Source organism: Solanum tuberosum, unplaced genomic scaffold, assembly GCF_000226075.1.
Source record: "Solanum tuberosum cultivar DM 1-3 516 R44 unplaced genomic scaffold, SolTub_3.0 scf00007, whole genome shotgun sequence".
NCBI lineage: Eukaryota > Viridiplantae > Streptophyta > Magnoliopsida > Solanales > Solanaceae > Solanum > Solanum tuberosum.
In genome coordinates this window covers 1,845,691-1,865,254 of record NW_006238933.1, presented here as the reverse complement: position 1 = coordinate 1,865,254, position 19,564 = coordinate 1,845,691, and positions in this window count along the sequence as shown.

Here is a 19,564-nt window from a genome sequence, read left to right as displayed (position 1 = left end):
TTCAACTAAAACGTCCCTTTTAGCATGTTTTCATTATTTCATGCATGACTATCATACTTAGTGCATTTTTGTTCTAACCCATATTCTCCTACATTATTCCCAAGTGTATGGTCCGATTCTCAAGGCGATCCTCATTGTGGCTAGAGCTTGGAATTGTTCATTTCTCTTTGCTTGTTGGTGAGTCCTCGTGATTTGAGGATGGATATTTTCATTTAGTAGTTTCATTCTTCTATTGACTTTTGGATTATGTTGTATGGGCTGTCACCCTATTTGATTCAAATATTGTAATAGATGGCCAATTGAGACAAGTCTAGCCTTCCGCTTTGCTTTTATGAAAAACTTTTTAAGACTTGAAATGTGTTTTACTCTTATTCTTCTAATGCTTTATGTTATGATATGCTAAGTGGCTTACATGGTACCTTTAGGGGTATTATGTGCCTTGTTACGTCTAGGGGGTACCCTGGGTCGTGACATGATTTCTTTTGGGTTTTTGAAATAAAGACTTGAATGGGTGAGTTTTGGGGTTAAAATAACTTATATAGAGGTCCTAGGCTTGGGTAAAATGACATGCCTTTTAATCTAATTAAAGCCGGAAAATACTATTTAACCCTCAACTTACAATGGTCTGCCTCATGACCACGTGAGGCTCCACGAGCTTTGGTGCCTACCATGAGCCGTGGTTCCCTCCATGTCCATGGACTTGTAGCCAGGCAAACTCCCCTCTAACCCCTAAAAATCAACTCATTACCATGACCCCTCCCACGGCCCGTTAAGGCCTTCACGAGCCGTCTAGTGGCTCGTGGGGAGGGTCCTATTTTGGGCAGCCTTGGAGTACTCACTGCATCACCTCCACGAGTGCCACCACGACCCATGGTCCCCACCACGAGGCGTCATATTGCTCGTTGGAGGTGAACCTCCCTTGGTTGGCTTTTGCCTAGGACCATGGGCATCACCACGAGCCGTGGTGCCCTTCATAATCTGTGTAGGCACTCGTGGGGGGTGCTAAGGCTAAAATCTCTAGCTCATGTCTTAGCACTTAGCCCCTAGCTTAACCTACTAGATTTCGAGGTGTTACAACTGGTTTAGTTGCTCATTTTTTGTCTCTATATTTTCATTTACCCCATGAGTTTTGGAAATCATTGAAATGCTTAAGTTTTCATTGATAATTATTTGAGGATTGATTATGTTCAATATCAATGTATTGGATATTACGTATGATGGGAATTGTTTTTAGTGTTGGTATTGTAAGAAGAAATTGACGTGTCTGCACTTTTGAATGATCTTTTTGAATCTTGTGTTGACTAGCTGCAATTTTTAGTGAGCCTTGCAATGAACATTGCAAGTAAGCTTTTGATCTTGATGGAATATGCTAAATAATTGTGTTTGAAGTGTTGTGTGTGGTAAGGTTTTACTTGTAAGCATGCTTGTTGAATCCTAAAATTTTCCATGTTAGTCCAATCGTCTAACTTTGTTGAATGTAAGAAATAATCTTGGGTAGAAATTTTGAGAGAGAACCCAAATGTTCATACCTTTTTGTGACTACCTTGTGAGGTGTGCAATAATTTTTGCATCATTTGAGCCTAAATTGTTTGTTGACAACTGTGTTGAAACCTCTTGAGCCAAATTAAACCTAACTTCTCACCCATAAATCCTTTTTGAAACATTAATTTGTTTGAATAGCCAACTTATACCAAAAGCCTAAGTTGGGGTGTGTGGAAGTAAATAAGTAAAGTAAACCAAGTGGATGTCAAAGAAAGATGAAGTGAGACTCAACTTTGAAGTGTACTACAAAAAGAAGGAACTCCTCCTTATAAAAAAAAGAGAGCTTGTGATAAACAACCATTTGAAAATTGAAATGAAAAAGAATGTTTGGTAAAAAAAAAGGGTTTCTAATAAATAGATTGACAAGTCAATGTTTGTGTTCTCAAGTGAAAATAAATGAAAAGTACTTGAGAAGAGGTGAAGATGATTACAACAATGCTTTGAAAAGGTGAAGTCATAGAGCCAAATTGACAATACCTTAACCCTCCGCCCCAGTACAAGCCTAAAAGACCATTGAGATCTTGTATGAACTAGGTTGTGAGATGATTGGAAGATAAGGGAATTCTGCCAACCTCCTTGTAGATTTACCCGTCAAAGAGAATAGAGATAACCTCAATCTTATGGACTTTTGTGAAATGTTCTTGAACACACACAACCCACATACATCCACAAAATTCTAAAGGTGTTCTAGGGGATCTTCATGAGCTAAATCCCAAAACAATGCTCTTAATTGGAGAACTTGTAGCATTGTTCCAATTGCATGAAAAACTTCCCTCCTTACTATAGGAGGTAACTGGATGGCTCCTCTGGTTTGAATGACGTTCATGTGCATGTCATTAAAATCATCCATATTAGCATTTTGTTCGTAGTGACTATTGTTGTCACTACCGTGGTCACTCATGTTCTAAATCTGCAAATCCGCAAACCACAACACAAAGCAACAATCTACTACAACTAGAAAAAAAATACAATTTAATATCTCAAATGGAATTCTTAGCCATAACTCCCCAGCAGCGGCACCATTTTCTATAATGCTCTATGTGCTCTATAAAACAAGTCAAAAGAACAAACGGTCATCCTCAATATAAAATATCCAACTAAGAATCGGGGTTGAATACCATAGAGAGTTATATAGTGCAAGGAATACAGTCAAGAAATTTAAAATGTATATTAATTCATTTGCAGCAATAAGAACAATGGGTGGATGATTCCACCAGATTTATAAAAAGGGTTTTGGTATCAAGAGTCACAATTAAAATAAAATTTCAGAAATTCAAATAAGTAACAAGTAGTTTAGCCATGTGGGGATTGGAAATCGATATTAAATAGGGGTAATTATGTTGCTCTATAGTAATGAACACTCATGGATAGGATGGATCATCTTCAATAACACTTATCTTCTTTCGATCACATAGCATCATTTCATAAAATCTCGTTTCGACCTCATCTATGTGCATAACTAAACAAACCATCACCTTACTCTATTCTCTCTTTTGATGCAGAAATAAGGCAAATAGATCTGAACCATAATCTCTATTTCAAGTAAACTACAAACATCAAACGTATATTGCAAGTATAGAACTAATTACCCACTATTAATCACTCCAATCAATCTCTTTTTAGCATTAATCGGAGATCTGAAGTAGGACTAAGTTTGATACCTTAACCCATAAGTTAACCCCATGATAATTAGCCCATATCCATAGATGACCGACAACAAAACAGAGCATAACGTAATATCTACTACATTAAATAAACACCTAACCCTATAATTGCACTCCAAGACTTCGGAGTTTTAGTCACCCATCAAGAAATCATACCTTTTATGAAAGTAGTTATGGGTGACATGAAATTAATCAATTATAATGTCACGACCCAAGGGTACCCCTTAGGCGTAACAAGGCAAATTGAACAACAAAATGCCCTATCTAAGACACTTAGCATACCATAACATAAAGTATTAGAACAATAAGAGTAAAAACGCATTTAAGTCCAAAAGTTTCATAAAAGCAAAGCGAAAGTCTAGACTTGTCTCAATTAGCCATCTATTACAATACTTGAGTCAAATAGGGTCACAGCCCCAAAATAACATAATCCAAAAGTGAAAATACAAGAATAAAATTCAAATGAAACTTCCATCCTCGACTCATGAGGACTAACCAAGCTAGGAGAATAGTCAAATCCAAGCTTGAATCAAATGAAGATCACCTCAAACACCGGAACCTACAATTGTTGAAAATGTAGGAAAATATGGGTTAGTACAAAAATGTACTAAGTATGATAGTCATGCATAAAATCATGAAAACATGCAAAAAGGGACATTTTAGGCGAAATACATGCAATTTATCAAGATTAAGAATCATCATGAAGATTAGTGTAAAAGCATAAGTCACAAGCATGTTCATTTCATAGACCATCATAGCATAGGAGAAACATATACCATAAGAACTCTCAAAGTTTACTTGTGCAATGCATGAGTAAGATCCCCTAATCCCATCCATACTAAGTAAAGATTCTTGAGTAACCATAGTTCATAACTCATGTTCTTGTCATAAGTTGAAATAAGACTTAACCTACATAGACCATGTGAGCTTAACATGGAATTTGATGTTACCCACATCGAAAAGGGTTGTCTTACTTTCCTAAGGTAAGACCATGACTTGTTAGCTTTTAGGTGGATCCACTATCTAAAGACCAATGGGGGCACTTATTTTTACTAGAAACCCTCCCTTTCTGACGGAGGAGCTTCCTCTCAAGAGATTGCTTCTAGAAACCCTCCCTTTCTGACGGATGAGCTTCCATCTCATAACGATATCCACTCGGTGCTAAGCATCTATCCCACAGAGTACTTACTAAGTCATAACTTGTTTCATTAAGATAGCTCATTAGATTCAATTAGGTGAGAATTTCCTTTCAACCTTAGAATCATCATGTTGTGAGAAAACCATTCACATTATATTCATTGTGTGTTCATGAGAGTAGCATTTCAATCAACACAACAATATCATCATAGTCATGGACACTTTACTCTCAAAGTGTTCTTAAAGCATATACATAAATCTCATAATCATGCATAATTCTCATAATTTACCCTTCAAGGACCATATATCATATCCAATCAACACATCTAGAGTTACTACATTAGACATGGATAATAACATGATTCAATTAACTAAACTGCTATAAGCAAAATATCATAATACTCGCCCTTCATCAATTCACCCACATCATAAGTCATAAATTGGGAATATGGAGATTTTATGGATTCTTGGGTAATTTCATCATAAAACCATAACAAAATAACAATTCAATCATAATATAAAGTAATTAAATCAATAGAAACGTTTTTGAAAAGGAATCCATTACTTGGAGTAAAACCCTAGATTTTGGGGGAATTATTAGTTTGAAATTGAGTTTCGAGGGACTCCATGGATGAAGATTATCCATGGATGAAGGACTACCATACCTTAGTGATGATTCCCCAAAGAAATTAAGTGAAAAATTCTTCGTCAAACCCTAGCTTGATTCTCTTCTTCCTCTTTCTTGGAGTTCTAGGCAAAAGATTTTGGGGAAAATTAGTTTTGATTTGGGAATTCAGAAATTATGAGGGAGATGAATAGATTTAGGGGTCTTAAAACTATATATAGTTAGTATAATTTAATACAAAACGATGTCACTTAATACTTCATTAAAAAGGAAAACCCCTAAGTACCCCTCAACTAACTCCTAAAAACTAATTTCAGGTATGACCCACGACCCCCTCACCTACGGACCGTAATTGGACCCACGACCCGTGTTAATAAAGTTTGGGTCAGGGTCTGAGGCCTGTTTTCTGGAGCTTGATCTACGGTTGCCTACCCACAGAGCATGGGTTGACCCACGAGGCGTGGATGCCCTCCGTGGGTCACTGCCAGGAAGTCCTTTAAAGGCTCTTCCTTAAGGACCCATGGTTGGTCCTTGGGGTTTAAACCTTGACGTTCCAAAACAAAACCCTACATTATTAGGTACGGGGAGGTACATTTATGACTCTAACCCTTAGGTCAGGCTCTAGTTTAGCCTATTAGTTTTCAGAGTGTTACATTATCTCTTCCTTTGGAACATTCGTCCTCGAATGACGATCGAGACACCTTACGAAATTAAAGACTCAAAACTAGCATTCTAACATGCATGAAAAATCAAAATAATGCACAATCCATAGGAGGAAACATCAACTCCATCTCAAAACATAATCAATGCAATACAAGGAAGTAGGAACTACATCTAACAACCTAATATGCATGAAACTCAACATTCACATAATCATAGGAAGAACTACCTTCTCCAACTAAAATCATGTTCCACACAATATCATAGAAACAATATGCAATTTCCCTGAAAAGCATACTAAATCATGTTCATCAACTCATCCCATGAGGTCAAATAGGCAATTCATACTCAATGCACAACCACATGAGGAAAGTGAACCTTAAATACTCATTTTCTTACTAAACATGAATTTCATCAAGAACATGCACAATATAAGGAAATCATGGAAAACACATATAACACACATGACTCCCAAAACACTAAAACTCAAGAGGAACTATTTACCTCAAGCTTGAATAGGAGTAGAAGGAAAGAGATGAGGATATCGAGACTTCATATCGGCCTCAGTCCCCCAAGTAGCACCCTCAACTAAGTTATTCCTCCATAAAACCTTGATGGAAGCTATTTCCTTGTTTCTCAACCTCTTGACCTACCGGTCTAGAATCTCTACCGGGACATCTTCATAGGAAAGGCTTTTATCAACTTTCAACCCTTCTAGGGGAATAATGGATACCTAATCTCCAATGAACTTTTTAAGCATAGAAACATGAAATACCGGATGAACCGGAGCTAATTCATTTGGCAAGTCCAACTCATAGGCAACCTTCCCAATACGCTTCAAAATTTGATATGGGCCTACATACCGGGGACTAAGTTTCCCTTTCTTGCCAAACCTCATCACACCCTTCATGGGTGAGATTTTCAAATAGACCCAATCATTAACTTAAAATTCTAGATCCCTTCATTTAATATTGGCATAGGACTTTTGTCTACTTTGAGCCGTTCCAAACCTCTCTCTAATAAGATGAACTTTTTGAATAGCCTCAAAAACCGATTTGGGACCAATAAAAGCAATATCACCTACCTCAAACAAACCAATCAGAGACCTACATTTCCTACCATACAAGGCTTCAAAGGGAGTCATACTGATACTATAATGATAAATATTATTGTAGGCAAACTCTATTAATGGCAAGTGGTCATCCCAATTACCCTTGAAGTCTATGACACATTCCCTCAACATATCCTCTAATGTATAAATGGTGCATTCCGCTTGACTATCCTTTTGAGGGTGAAAAGCTATGCTAAGCTTCACCTTAGTACCAACCCCTTTTTGGAACAGCTTCCAAAAGTGTAAGGTAAATTGAGTACCCCGATCCGAAATAATAGATAAAGGAAACCCAAGCAACTTCACTATCTCACTTATATACAACTTGGCATAGTCTTCCGCTGAATGAGAAACCTTGACCGGAATAAAGTGGGCTGACTATGTCATACGATCTATAATGACCCAAATAAAGTCATGTTGCCTTCGAGTACGAGGCAAACCCACAATAAAGTCCATATTCACATCTTCCCACTTCTAAGTGGGAATTGATATATTTTTAGATAAGCCTCCCGGCCTTTGGTGCTCAACCTTAACTTGTTGACAATGGGGACATTTGGCTACAAATCCTGCAATATCTCTCTTCATACCATTCCACCAATAGACTTCTCGTAGATCACGGTACATCTTGGTGGCTCCCGGATGAATAGAATACCGAGAACCACGAGCCTTCTCTAAAATTTTCTCCCTCAAACCTTCAACATCCGGAACACATAATCGACCATGGTACCTAAGCACCCCATCTTTCCCTTGGGAAAAAGCCTCAACGGACTTCTTGAGCACCGACTCTTTCAACTCAACCAATAAAAGGTCAAGATCTTGTTTAGACTTTGCATCCACCACAAAGGACGATTCGGAACCATTATGGACCATGAGTCCTCCCTTGGTGGAATCCACTAATTGGAAACCTAACCGGGCCAATCTATGCACCTCTCTAACCAACTCTTTCTTTTCATCCTCTACATGAGACACACTACCCGTGGATAATCTACTAAGTGCATGTGCTACAACATTAGCTTTGCCGGGGTGTTAAAGGACACTCATGTTGTAATCCTTCAAAAGTTCTAACCACCTTCATTGTCGGAGATTCAAGTCCTTTTAACTAAACACATATTGAAGACTTGTGATCTATGTACACATCCACATGGACTCCATACAAGTAATGTCTCCATATTTTCAAGGCAAATACCACCTCCGCTAATTCGAGATCATGGGTTGGATAATTCTTCTCATGTACTTTGAGTTGCCTTAAAGCATACGCAATCACTTTACCGTGTTGCATGAGGACACATCCCAAATCCATTCTAGAGGCGTCACAATATACAACAAAACCATTTTTACCCTTCAGTAAGGTCAACACCGTAGAGGAAGTAAGTCTATCTTTCAACTCTTGGAAACTTTTCTCACAAGACTCCGACCACTCAAACTTAGCTTTCTTTTAAGTCAAAGCCATCAACGGAAAAGCAATGGAGGAAAACCCCTAAACAAACCTCCTATAGTAACCGGCCAAGCCCAAAAAGTTTCTAATGTCGGAAGGAGATAGAGGTCTAGGCCAACTCTTAACCGCATCCATCATCTTAGGATCTACCTCAATACCCTTGCTTGACATAATATGACCAAGCAATGCTACAAACCTTAACCAAAACTCACACTTGCTAAACTTTGCAAAAAGTTGTTGGTCCTTAAGAACTTGCAACACAATTCTCAAATGGTCCACATGTTAATTCTCACTCCTTGAATAGATCAAAATGTCAGTGATAAACACAATCACAAATATGTCTAGGTATTGCCTAAACACTCTATTCATTAAGTCCATAAATGCCACCGGGGCATTTGTCAACCCAAATGACATAACCACAAATTCATAGTGTCCATACTGGGTCCTAAAGGCCGTCTTGGGAATATCAACCCTTCTCACCCTCAATAGGTGATAACCCAAACGAAGGTCAATTTTGGAGAAATAGCTAGCTCCTTGAAGTTGGTCAAACAAATCATCAATCCTCAGAAGGGGATATTTATTCTTGATGGTCACTTTATTCAATTGACGATAATCAATGCACACTCTAAGAGACCCATACTTCTTTCTAACAAACAACACCGGAGCACCCCATGGAGAGATACTCGATCGGATAAAACCCTTTTCTAACAAATTCCATAGTTGCTCTTTCAACTCTTTCAACTCGGCCGAAGCCATTCTTTAAGAAGGAATGGAGATAGGTTACATATTCGGTAAAAGGTCCATACATAAATCTATTTCCCGCTCGAGAGGAATACCAAGTAAATCATCGAGAAAAACTTATGAAAACTTTTTCACCACCAGAACCGACTCTAGAGAAGGGGTTTCGAACACAACATCCATCACCCTAATAAGATGGTAAATACACCATTTGGAGATCATTTTCATAGACTTAAGGCAAGAAATAAATTAACCTCTAGGGATAGAATTTCCCCCCTTCCACTCTAAGATAGGCTCATTTGGAAATTGGAATTTGACAACCCGAGTCCTACAATCGATAGAGGCATAACATGCATGCAACCAATCCGTACCCAAAATCACATCAAAGTCTAACATGTCTAACTTTTCCAAATCCACCAAAGTAACTTTATAGGACAAGGAAATGGGACAACTTCTATAAACTTTCCTAGCCACCACCTAGTCACCAACTGGGGTAGAGACTGAAAAAAGGTTATACTAACACTTCGGGGAGTATTTCAAACTTCATGGCCACAAAAGGTGTAACAAAGGACAAAGTAGTACCGGGGTCTAACAAGTCATATACATCAATAAAAAAGACTTTTAACATACCGGTCACCACATCCGGGAAGCTCTCTTGGTCATCTCAGGATCGAAGAGCATTAAAACAGGTTTGATTTTGAGCATTAGGGGTTTGGACCGCTTGGAGGAGCTTGCTTGTCCTCTTTACTCTTACCCGAAAGTGTTGTACAATTCCTCAATTAATGACCACTCTTTCCACACCCATAACACACATCCGAACCCGCTAGACACTTGCCATCATGTTTCTTACCGCATTTAACACAAGTAGGCCTAGTCATAAAAGACCCTCCACCATTGCCTCCTTGAGGTTTAGGGTTAGGCACCCTTTCCTTGTTGACCATTGGGGAGGAACTAGAGTAACCTTGATTGGAAAACCTTTGTTTAAACCTTGTCCATCAGACTTAGCATTGGATAAATTCCCATCACCAGTTCTAGCTCTTTTAACCTCCCTATTGTTGCCTTGTAGTTTCTCATCCTCTATTTACTGGGCATACACCATAAGACGTGAGATATCCATTTCATGAAGGAGCATTGCCGTACGACATTCTTTTCTTACCACTTTGGATACACCCGTGAAATACCTACTCATCATATCCCTTGAATCTGCCACCATAGCCAGAGCATACTTGGACCATTGAGTAAACTGTAGAGAATATTCTTGAACACTCATACCTCCTTGATGAAGTTTAATGAATTCTTCTACCTTAGCTTCCCTCATCTCTCTGGGAAAGAACCTATCAAGGAACGCCGATTTGAACACTTACCACTCTATAGGACCTGCTCCTACCTACCTATTGTTCTTCCATTGAGTATACCATACTTGAGCCACACTCTTCAATTGGTAAGTGGCTAACTTCGCTTTTTCTACCAAAGTCACCCCCATGGCATCAATTATTTTATAAACCTCTTACACAAATTCTTAAGGTTCCTCTTCCACTTTGGAACCAAGAAACACGGGAGGGTTCATTATTATAAAATCCTTCAATCTAGAAGCTGCGAAATTCATATTAGGGTTCACATAAGGCCCAGCATCTCTATTGGCCTGGGCCGTCATGTCTTGGGCTTGAGTTGTCCCAACTTGAGCTTGAGCCATCATGGCTTGGGTCAATATTTGGATAGTAGCTCTGAACTCCATCTGGGTCACGTTCTCACCAACGGGGTCAAGCAGAGCTTGATTACTTTAAAGAGGAGCTCCTTGATTCATATTCTCATCTTACACCCTTTTAGCGTTAGCCCTTCATGTATTCATATCCTGAAGGTACAAGAGAAGGATTAGAAGAGTGACTTTATAGAGCTAAACTCTAAGGTATGACTTAAGAGTAATGAAAGAAGTGAAATTTCCTAAACATCTTATAGCCTCTCACTCATAAATATGGCGCGCTTCAAACTCATGAACAAGACTCTACCAGACATGGCTTATGAGACATCATCCTAGAATTATTCTAAACCTTGTTCTCTGATTACCAAGTTTGTCACGACCCAAGGGTAACCCTAGACGTAACAAGGCACATAGAACCCCGAAAGGCCCTATGTAAGCCACTTAGCATACCATAACATAAAGTATTAGAACAATAAGAGTAAAAACTCATTTAAGTCCAAAAGTTTCATAAAGGAAAGCGGAAGTCTAGACTTGTTTCAATTTGCCATCTATTACAATACTTGAGTCAAATAGGGTCACAACCCCATAACAACATAATCTGAAAATGAAAATACAAGAATGAAACTCAAATGAAACATCTGTCCTCGACTCATGAGGACTCACCACAAGCTAGGAGAATAGTCAAATCCAAGCTTGAATCAAATGAAGATCACCTCAAACACCGGACCCTACACTTGTGGAAAATGTAGGAAAATATGGGTTAGTAAAAAAATGCACGAAGTATGATAGTCCTGCATAAAATCATGAAAACATGCAAAAAGGGACATTTTAGGTGAAATACATGCAATTTATCAAGTTTAAGAATCATCATGAAGTTTAGTGTAAAAGCATAAGTCACAAGCAAGTTCATTTCATAGACCATTAAAACATAGGAGAAACATACCATACGCACTCTCAAAGTCTACTTGTGCAATGCATGAGTAAGATCACATAATCCCACCTATACTAAGTAAAGCTTCTTGAGCAACCATAGTTCATAACTCATGTTCTTGTCATAAGTGGGAATAAGCCTTAACCGATATAGACCATGTGAGATTAACGTGGTATCTGATGTTACCCACATCGAAAAGGGTTGTCCTACTTGCCTAAGGTAAGACCATGGCTTGTTAGCTTTTAGGTGGATTCACTAGCTAAAGACCTATGGGGGGACATAGTTTATGGGATAAGGAGATATTTACTAGAAACCCGCCCTTTCTGACGGAGGAGCTTCGATCTTAAGAGATTGCTTCTAGAAACCCACCCTTTCTGACGGATACCTAAGGTAAGACCATGGCTTGAGTTTCGAGGGACTCCATGGATGAAGACTATCCATGGATGAAGGAATAACATACCTTAGTTATGATTCCCTAAAGAAATTGAGGGAAAAAGCCTTCTTCTTCAAACCGTAGCTTGATTCTCTTCTTCTTCTTCTTCTTCCTTGGAGTTCTAGAGAAAAGATTTTGGGGAAAATTGGTTTTGATTTGGGAAGTTGGAAATTATGAGAGAGATGAATAGATTTAGGGGTCTTAAAACTATATATAGTTAGTATAATTTAATACAAAACGACGTTACTTAATATTTCATTAAAAAGGAAAACCCCGAAGTAACCCTCAACTAACTCCAAAAAATTGATTTCAGGTATGACCCACGACCCCATCACCTACAGACTGTGGTTGGACCCATGACTCGTGCTGGTGAAGCATGGGTCGGGGTCTGGGGTCTATTTTTTGGGGCTTGATCTACATATTCCTACCCACGGAGCAAGGATTGACCCACTAGGCGTGGATGCCCTCCGTGGGTAACTGCTAGACAGTCCTTTCAAGGCTCTTCCTTAAGGATCCATGGTTGCTCCTTGGAGTTTAAACTTTGACGTTCTAACATGAAACCCTAAATTTTTAGGTACGGGGAGGTACGTTTATGACTCTAACCCTTAGGTTAGTCTCTAGTTTAGCCTATTAGTTTCCGGAGTGTTACATATAAGCAACACCCAATTTTAAATAAACTTCAAATTGTAAATTTTAAGAGAAAGTTGAAAACCCTAAAACTAAAGATTTTCTTCACAAGGTAAAGTGTTTCTCACTCTAAAACTCTAGAGAAAAAGTATTAAGAGGAGTCTTTAGAAAATATTTTTGGACCTTCTTTCTATCAACTTTGGGATATTTATAGTTTACAAAAATTTGGGAAAATATTCACTCTGTTGGCATTTCTGTGATGTTAGTCGAGATCGCCAAGCACATTCGGCGAACAATCATTTGCTCCGTAGCTCACATTTCTCTTGCATTGGTGTAACACCTTGAATTTATAGAAAGGAAACTATTCACTTAATAGTCGACTTGGCGATCCGCCGAATTGACTTGGCGATCCACCGAGTAGAGCTCCTCGCCTTTTTGGTTGATCCTTGATGTCTTGCATTCTGTAACTTAGGCGAGCCAAGTCGGGCTCGTCGTTCCATTCGGTGAGTCACCAAATTCGACTTCCCCTATCACCTAGTTGAGTTATCCCCCATGTTGACTTAGCATAAATTTTGGTGTGCTAAAAGCCCACTTGGCGAGTTGTCGAGTGGGCTTTGGCCAGCTCTAGCGTGAGAGTCTTCATTTTTTAAGTTAGGGTCTTAAAAGGGTCTTTTCCGAATTTAAGTTAATTGATACTATGTCATTTTACCAAATCCTAGGACCCTTATATAAGTGATTTTAACCCCAAAACTCACCCATTCAAGTCATTATTTCAAAAACCCAAAAGAAATCCAAAGTTCTTGTCTCAAATATTTTTCTCTCTAGAACTTGAAGAAGAAGAAAGAGTTGAAGCTAGGATCAACCTCAACTATCCATTTCTCAAGCATTTGTGGACTTTGTTATTAAGGTATGATGGCTTTTCATCCATGGAACCCCCAGGATTCCCCAAGTGAAAAGTAGAAATTACCCAAATTAGTTAGAGTTTTCTTCTAATGTTGTGGGTCTTGATGAATGTTGATCCAAATGAGTGGATTATGACTGTTTATGCTTTAATTGAGTAGATTCAATGTTTTTAGGATGAATTTACATTTACCCGTGCCTAACCCATATCTGTAAAGATGAAATTTACGTAAATGGATTTTATGCCATGAAAATAGAATTTGTGCGTTTAGATGTATTCTTCTAGGATTGATGAGAGACATTATAGATTGCTTGAGATTAAAGCTTATATGATGAATTAGGATTATTAGGGCTTTGATAGTAAAGCTTATATGATGAATTAGGATTATCAGGGTTTTGAGAGTAAAGCTTATACGCTGAATATTGATTATTAGATAGAATTGTTGTGGAAGGAGTTACCCACATGAATTACTGTATGAATGTGAAAGGTTTTGTCACATAGAATGATTCTAGGTTGAATGTCTTGCTCACCTAAAATGAATTAAAGAATTTATGAACTGTGATACATAACACTTACCTTGAATTAGCATAATAAGATGCTTTTTTCATGGATAGCTTGACTTGGTAAGACAAGACAATTTCATGGTTGCTTGAGTTAGTAGAACTCATGGTAGTTTGGGTTAGTAGAACTCATGGTAGCTTGGATTGAGCAATAGTACCCTTCCAATAGTAGCTTCTAATAGTAAGATTCATGATAGGTTGACTTGGTAAGGCCATACCATTTCATGATAGGTATGATTGAGCAATAGTACCCTTCCAAGGCATAGCTTAAATCGAGCATGATAAGGTGCTTTGCATGGTATCTTTACTTTGTAAGGCCATACCAATTCATGGTAGCTTTGGTTGAGAAATATTACCCTTCCATGGATACCGTTGACTTGCATGATAAGGTGTTTTCCATGATAGCTTGGATTAGTATAATGAGGTGCTTTTCCATGGTACCTGGAATTAATAAATAGTAACCATTCATTGTAGATTGGATTGGCATGATGAGACGCTTCTTCATGGTAGCTTGGACTAGTAAAGTAGTAATCTTCCATGGATTGTAGAAATAGTTAAGGATTGACTACCCCTAAATCAAAGTAGCATAGTTATGATGAAACAAGGTTACTTCAAGGAAGTATCGTTAGTATGTTTTAAGATGAGATGTAATTGTTATGATGCTAGATTAGATTAGACTGTTTCTTGAGTTGCCTTCCTTGATATATATGACTAAAGGTTGATGACCCAAGTCTTAATTGAGGATAAGTTCGGTTACTTCAAGAAGTGTTCCTGTTATGTTATGTTATGATGATTTTTGTGCATTGATTATGCTTATGACTTATGTTGTTATCTCTTATGCTTACATTAATGTTTATGCATGCTATCATATTTTGTACATCCTTGTACTAACACATACTCTTGCCTACATTTTTTAATCTAAATGTAGGGTCCGACGATATCAACTCTCATCCCCGTGGCTAGGATCATAGTAGAGCAAGATTTGAAGATTGGTTAGTCCTCATAGCATTCGAGGATTTGACCACCATTTTCTTATGTTCTTTCATTTTATGTTTTAAACTATTGTATGGGTTGTGTCCTTAAGATAATCATATTTTAGAGGGTTTGAGACAAAGTGTATTATTCATCCCCTTCATTTTATAAATACATCGATGTTGTTGAAAATGTTTTAAAGTTCCACTCATTTCTATTATCTTATGTTATGAAAGCTAAGTTGCTTGTATGGGGCCTCTCGGGGTCTTGTATGCCATGTTACATCTAGAGGGTACCCCTGGGTCATGACAAACTTGGTAATTAGAGCACAAGGTTTATAATGGTTCTAGGATGTCTCAAAACCACGTCATGTAGAGTCTTGTTCATAAGTGTGAAGCGTGCCACATTTATGAATGAGAGGCTACAAGATGCTTAGGAAACTTCCCTTATTTGTTACTCTAAGTTGTGCGATAGAGTTTAACTCTATAAGGTCTCTCTCCTTATATGATGTTCTTCATGATATGACTACTCGAAGGGCTCATGCTACAAGGAGCGAGGGAGAAAATATTGGTTGTGACTCCATATATGGCTATGAGATTTGATGTGTTGTTAGACCCTTTTTCTGTCTCTACACCTATAGGTGATTCTGTGATGGTTGAGAGGGTCTATAGAAAGTGTCCTGTCTTCTTACCCCATAGAGTCACTCTAGTTGATTTGGTAGAGCTTGATATGCTAGATTTAGATGTCATCCTTGGAATGGATTGGTTGTACTCTCTTTATGCTTCTATTGATTGTAGAACTAGTTTAGTCAAATTTTAGTTTCCGAATGAGCCTGTCCTAGAGTGGAACAAGGGAAAGTCTATGCCGAAAGGTCAGTTTATTTCTTGTCATAAGGCTAGGAATATGATTTCTAAGGGTTGCATGTACCACCTATTTAGGGTGAGGGAAATAGATTTCAGTGTAGGCCAACTCGAAAGAGCTAGTTACTTTCTAAGATTGACCTTAGGTTGGGTTATCACCAATTGAGGGTGAAGAATGATGATATTCTGAGAATGACTTTTAGAACCCGATATTGTCATTATGAGTTAGTGGAAATGTCATTTAGTTTGACTAATGCTCCGGGGGCATTTAAAGATTGGATGGATAGGGTGTTTAGAGAATACCTTGATATGTTTAATAGTAGACCCTACCAAGAGTAGTGCTATGGTTTAAGATGGTTCCAATTCGTCTTTTGTGTTAGAGGTGAAAGCTAAGTAATGTCTTGATCCAACCTTAATAGAATTGAAAGAAGAAGTGCTTAGGAAGAAGAAGTGCTTAGGAAGTTCGTAGAGGCTTTCTCCCAAGGGGGAGTTGGTGTACTTGGATATTAAGGTAGTTGTGTGTACCTAATATTCATGATTTGGGTTTACTTGAAACATCTCACCCATGAAGGGTGAATGAGGTATTGTAAGAAAGGTAAGCTTAGTCCCCGTTTTGGAGGCCCATATCAAATTTTGAGACGTGTTGCTAAGGTTGCTTAAGAGCTTGATTTGCCAAATGAGTTGGCATCGGTGCATACGATTTTGCATGTCTCTATGTTCAAGAAGTGTGTTGGAGATCCGACATCCATAGTTCCCTTAGGAGGTTTGGGATTTGATGAAAATCTTTCTTATGAGGAAGTTCTGGTTGAGATTTTAGACCTGCAAGTTAAGAAGTTGTGAAACAAGGAAGTTGCTTCCGTGAAAGTATTGTGGAGGAATCATTTAGTTGAGGGTGCTACTTGGGAGGCCGAAGCCGAGGCCGATAAGATGTCCCGATATCCTCATCTTTCCTTCTACTCCCACTCTAGCTTGAGGTAATAAGTTCCTCATAGGGGCTCCTTGTTTGAAGTCATGTGTGTTAGATTCCCATGATTTCCTTATGTTATGCATGCTCATGAAAAACTTGTGTTTTGAAAGAAAATGTGTTTACATGATTGGTTTTTTCCTCATGTTGTAGAGTATTGAGTGTGAGTTTCTTAAAAACTTCATGAGATGAATTATTAAACATATTTTAGCTTGGAGTTGAGATTTCCTCCTTGGATACGTATTTTTGAAGTATATTGCATATAGGCTCCATGAGATTGTGTTGAACGTGCTTTTAGCTTGGAGATGGTAGTTCCTTCTTGAACATGAGAAATGTTAAAATTTCATGCATATTGAGTTGCTAGATGTAGTTCCTACCTTCCGTATGATTCGTTGCGTATGTTTAGCTTGAAGTTGATAGTTCCTTCTCGGATATATGCATTTAGATGAAGTTAAATTGTAGGTTGGGTTGTTAGTTCCTCTCCTAGTCTCTTAGAACTAGTTTGAATCTCATTCGAGGACGAATGTTCCCAAAGGGGAGATAATGTAACACCTCAAGCCCATACAATAGCTCTAAATATAAAATGAAATATAAAGGACATGGTGGTCAAGCCCTCGAAGGCTATGAAGACTCACCAAATCTCTTCTTGATCTACTATAGACCTATCCATGAGGATGGAAGTCAATATCGCCGAACCCTACATTTGATAAGAATTTCGGCAAAAGTATGTGTTAGTACAATAATGTACTAAATATGATGGCTAGCATAAATCATCAACATAAGCATGTAAGATGCATTAGTCAACATAAGACATATACCATAATCATAAGAGACAATAACATAAGTCATAAATATAAGAGACATCATCATAAGACAAAGGCTATAGGCATAAGAGATAACAACATAGTCATAGGTTTAATCATTACATGTAATTTAACATAACATAAGAGAAACACTTCATAAGTCACCTCAAGGCAAGCTTGTGCAATGCATGGATAAGATCCCATAATCCCACCCATGCTAAGCAACTCACTTTAGGCCCTCTTTCATAATTATCATCTTTTGATCTCATCCTTAGCTTATTTCTCATAGACAAGGGAACATTCGCCTTTAGTCAAACATATCAAGGAAAACAACTTAAAGCAAAAATTCAAGTTAAGCATACATCATTACATAGACCATCATAACATAACATGAACAAAACTTGTGCAATGCATGAATAAGACCCCATAAATCTCACCCATGCTAGTAAAACTTCTTCATTAACCATAGTTCATAATTTATAGTCTTGTTGTGGGAATTAGCCTTAACCGACATAGACCATTCACATGGAATCCGGTGTTACCCATATCGAAAAGGGTTTTCCTACTTGCCTTAAAGTAGAACCATTCTTTTAGCTTTAGGTGGATCCAATAGCCAAGTAACCTACAGGGGCATGTATTTCATAGGATAAGGAGATTGCTACTAGATACCTGGCCTCGACTCACGTGAAGGCATCCATGTTTAGAGATTTCTCCTGGATAACTGGCCTCAACTCACGTGAGGGCTTCCATCTCATATCAATATCCACTCGGTGCGAAGCATAATTCCCACGGAGTACTTATTAATTCATAACTTGATTCATGTATTATGGAAGTTTATCCTTGACAATCAATCCAAAAGAGTTCATTAGGATAGCTCTTAGATCATGCATCAGAATAACCTTTCACCGTCTATGTCTACATTTAACATTATATTCAAATAGGTGAGAAAACCTTTCAACCTAGAATCTTCATTATGTGAGAAAACCTTTCACATCATGTTCATTATGTGATCATGAGAATAGCCTTTCAGTCAACCCAACAACAACATCACAATCATGGAAACTTCACTCTTAAAGTGTTATTAAAGCATATACATAAATCTCATAATCATGCATAATCCTCATACTTTGCCCTTCAAGGACCAAAGATCATATTCAATCAACACATCTAGAATTCATTACAGTAGACATGGATATAATCATAATTCAAGTAATCAAATCACTACATGCATAATCTCATATACTCATAATATAGGTCATGTGGGTAAAATCCTTCCACAATAATGCCATATACAAATCAACATACGTAATAGATTTAATCTTAAAGCCTTAACATTACTAGTTCATTCATATTAGCTTTTACTATCAATACCCTAGAAATCAACTTCATACTACAAGCCTTAATCTCAATCAATACCTCACATGGTCATTATATATAATTAATTCTCAAGACAATGTAACCACATCCTTCATTTTTAAGCAATTCTAATCATATATCATCTTATAAACTCAATCTCAACCCTACTAATCATTATTCATCATATAAGCCCTAATCTAATCAATTCATGTCAACAAGGTTTACTTTTAAGCAATTCATATATAGGTTCTCTAATCTAACGCAAATCATAAAGTAATTCAATCTTAGAAGATCACATCTAAGCCCTCAATGTCCCTTTTTATGACATAAACCAAACTACATCAATTTCACCTTAGAATCTTAGGTTAATATATAATACATGTATAATCATACTAAAAACATGTAATTACATCATAACTAATCATAAACAACCATTATCTACTCAATTGGATCAACATACAACAATACCCACAATATAAGAAGGAACCCTAACTAGAGGTGGGGATTTATCTTCACAATTAGGGGGGGGGGGGGGGGGCGTTATGGCAG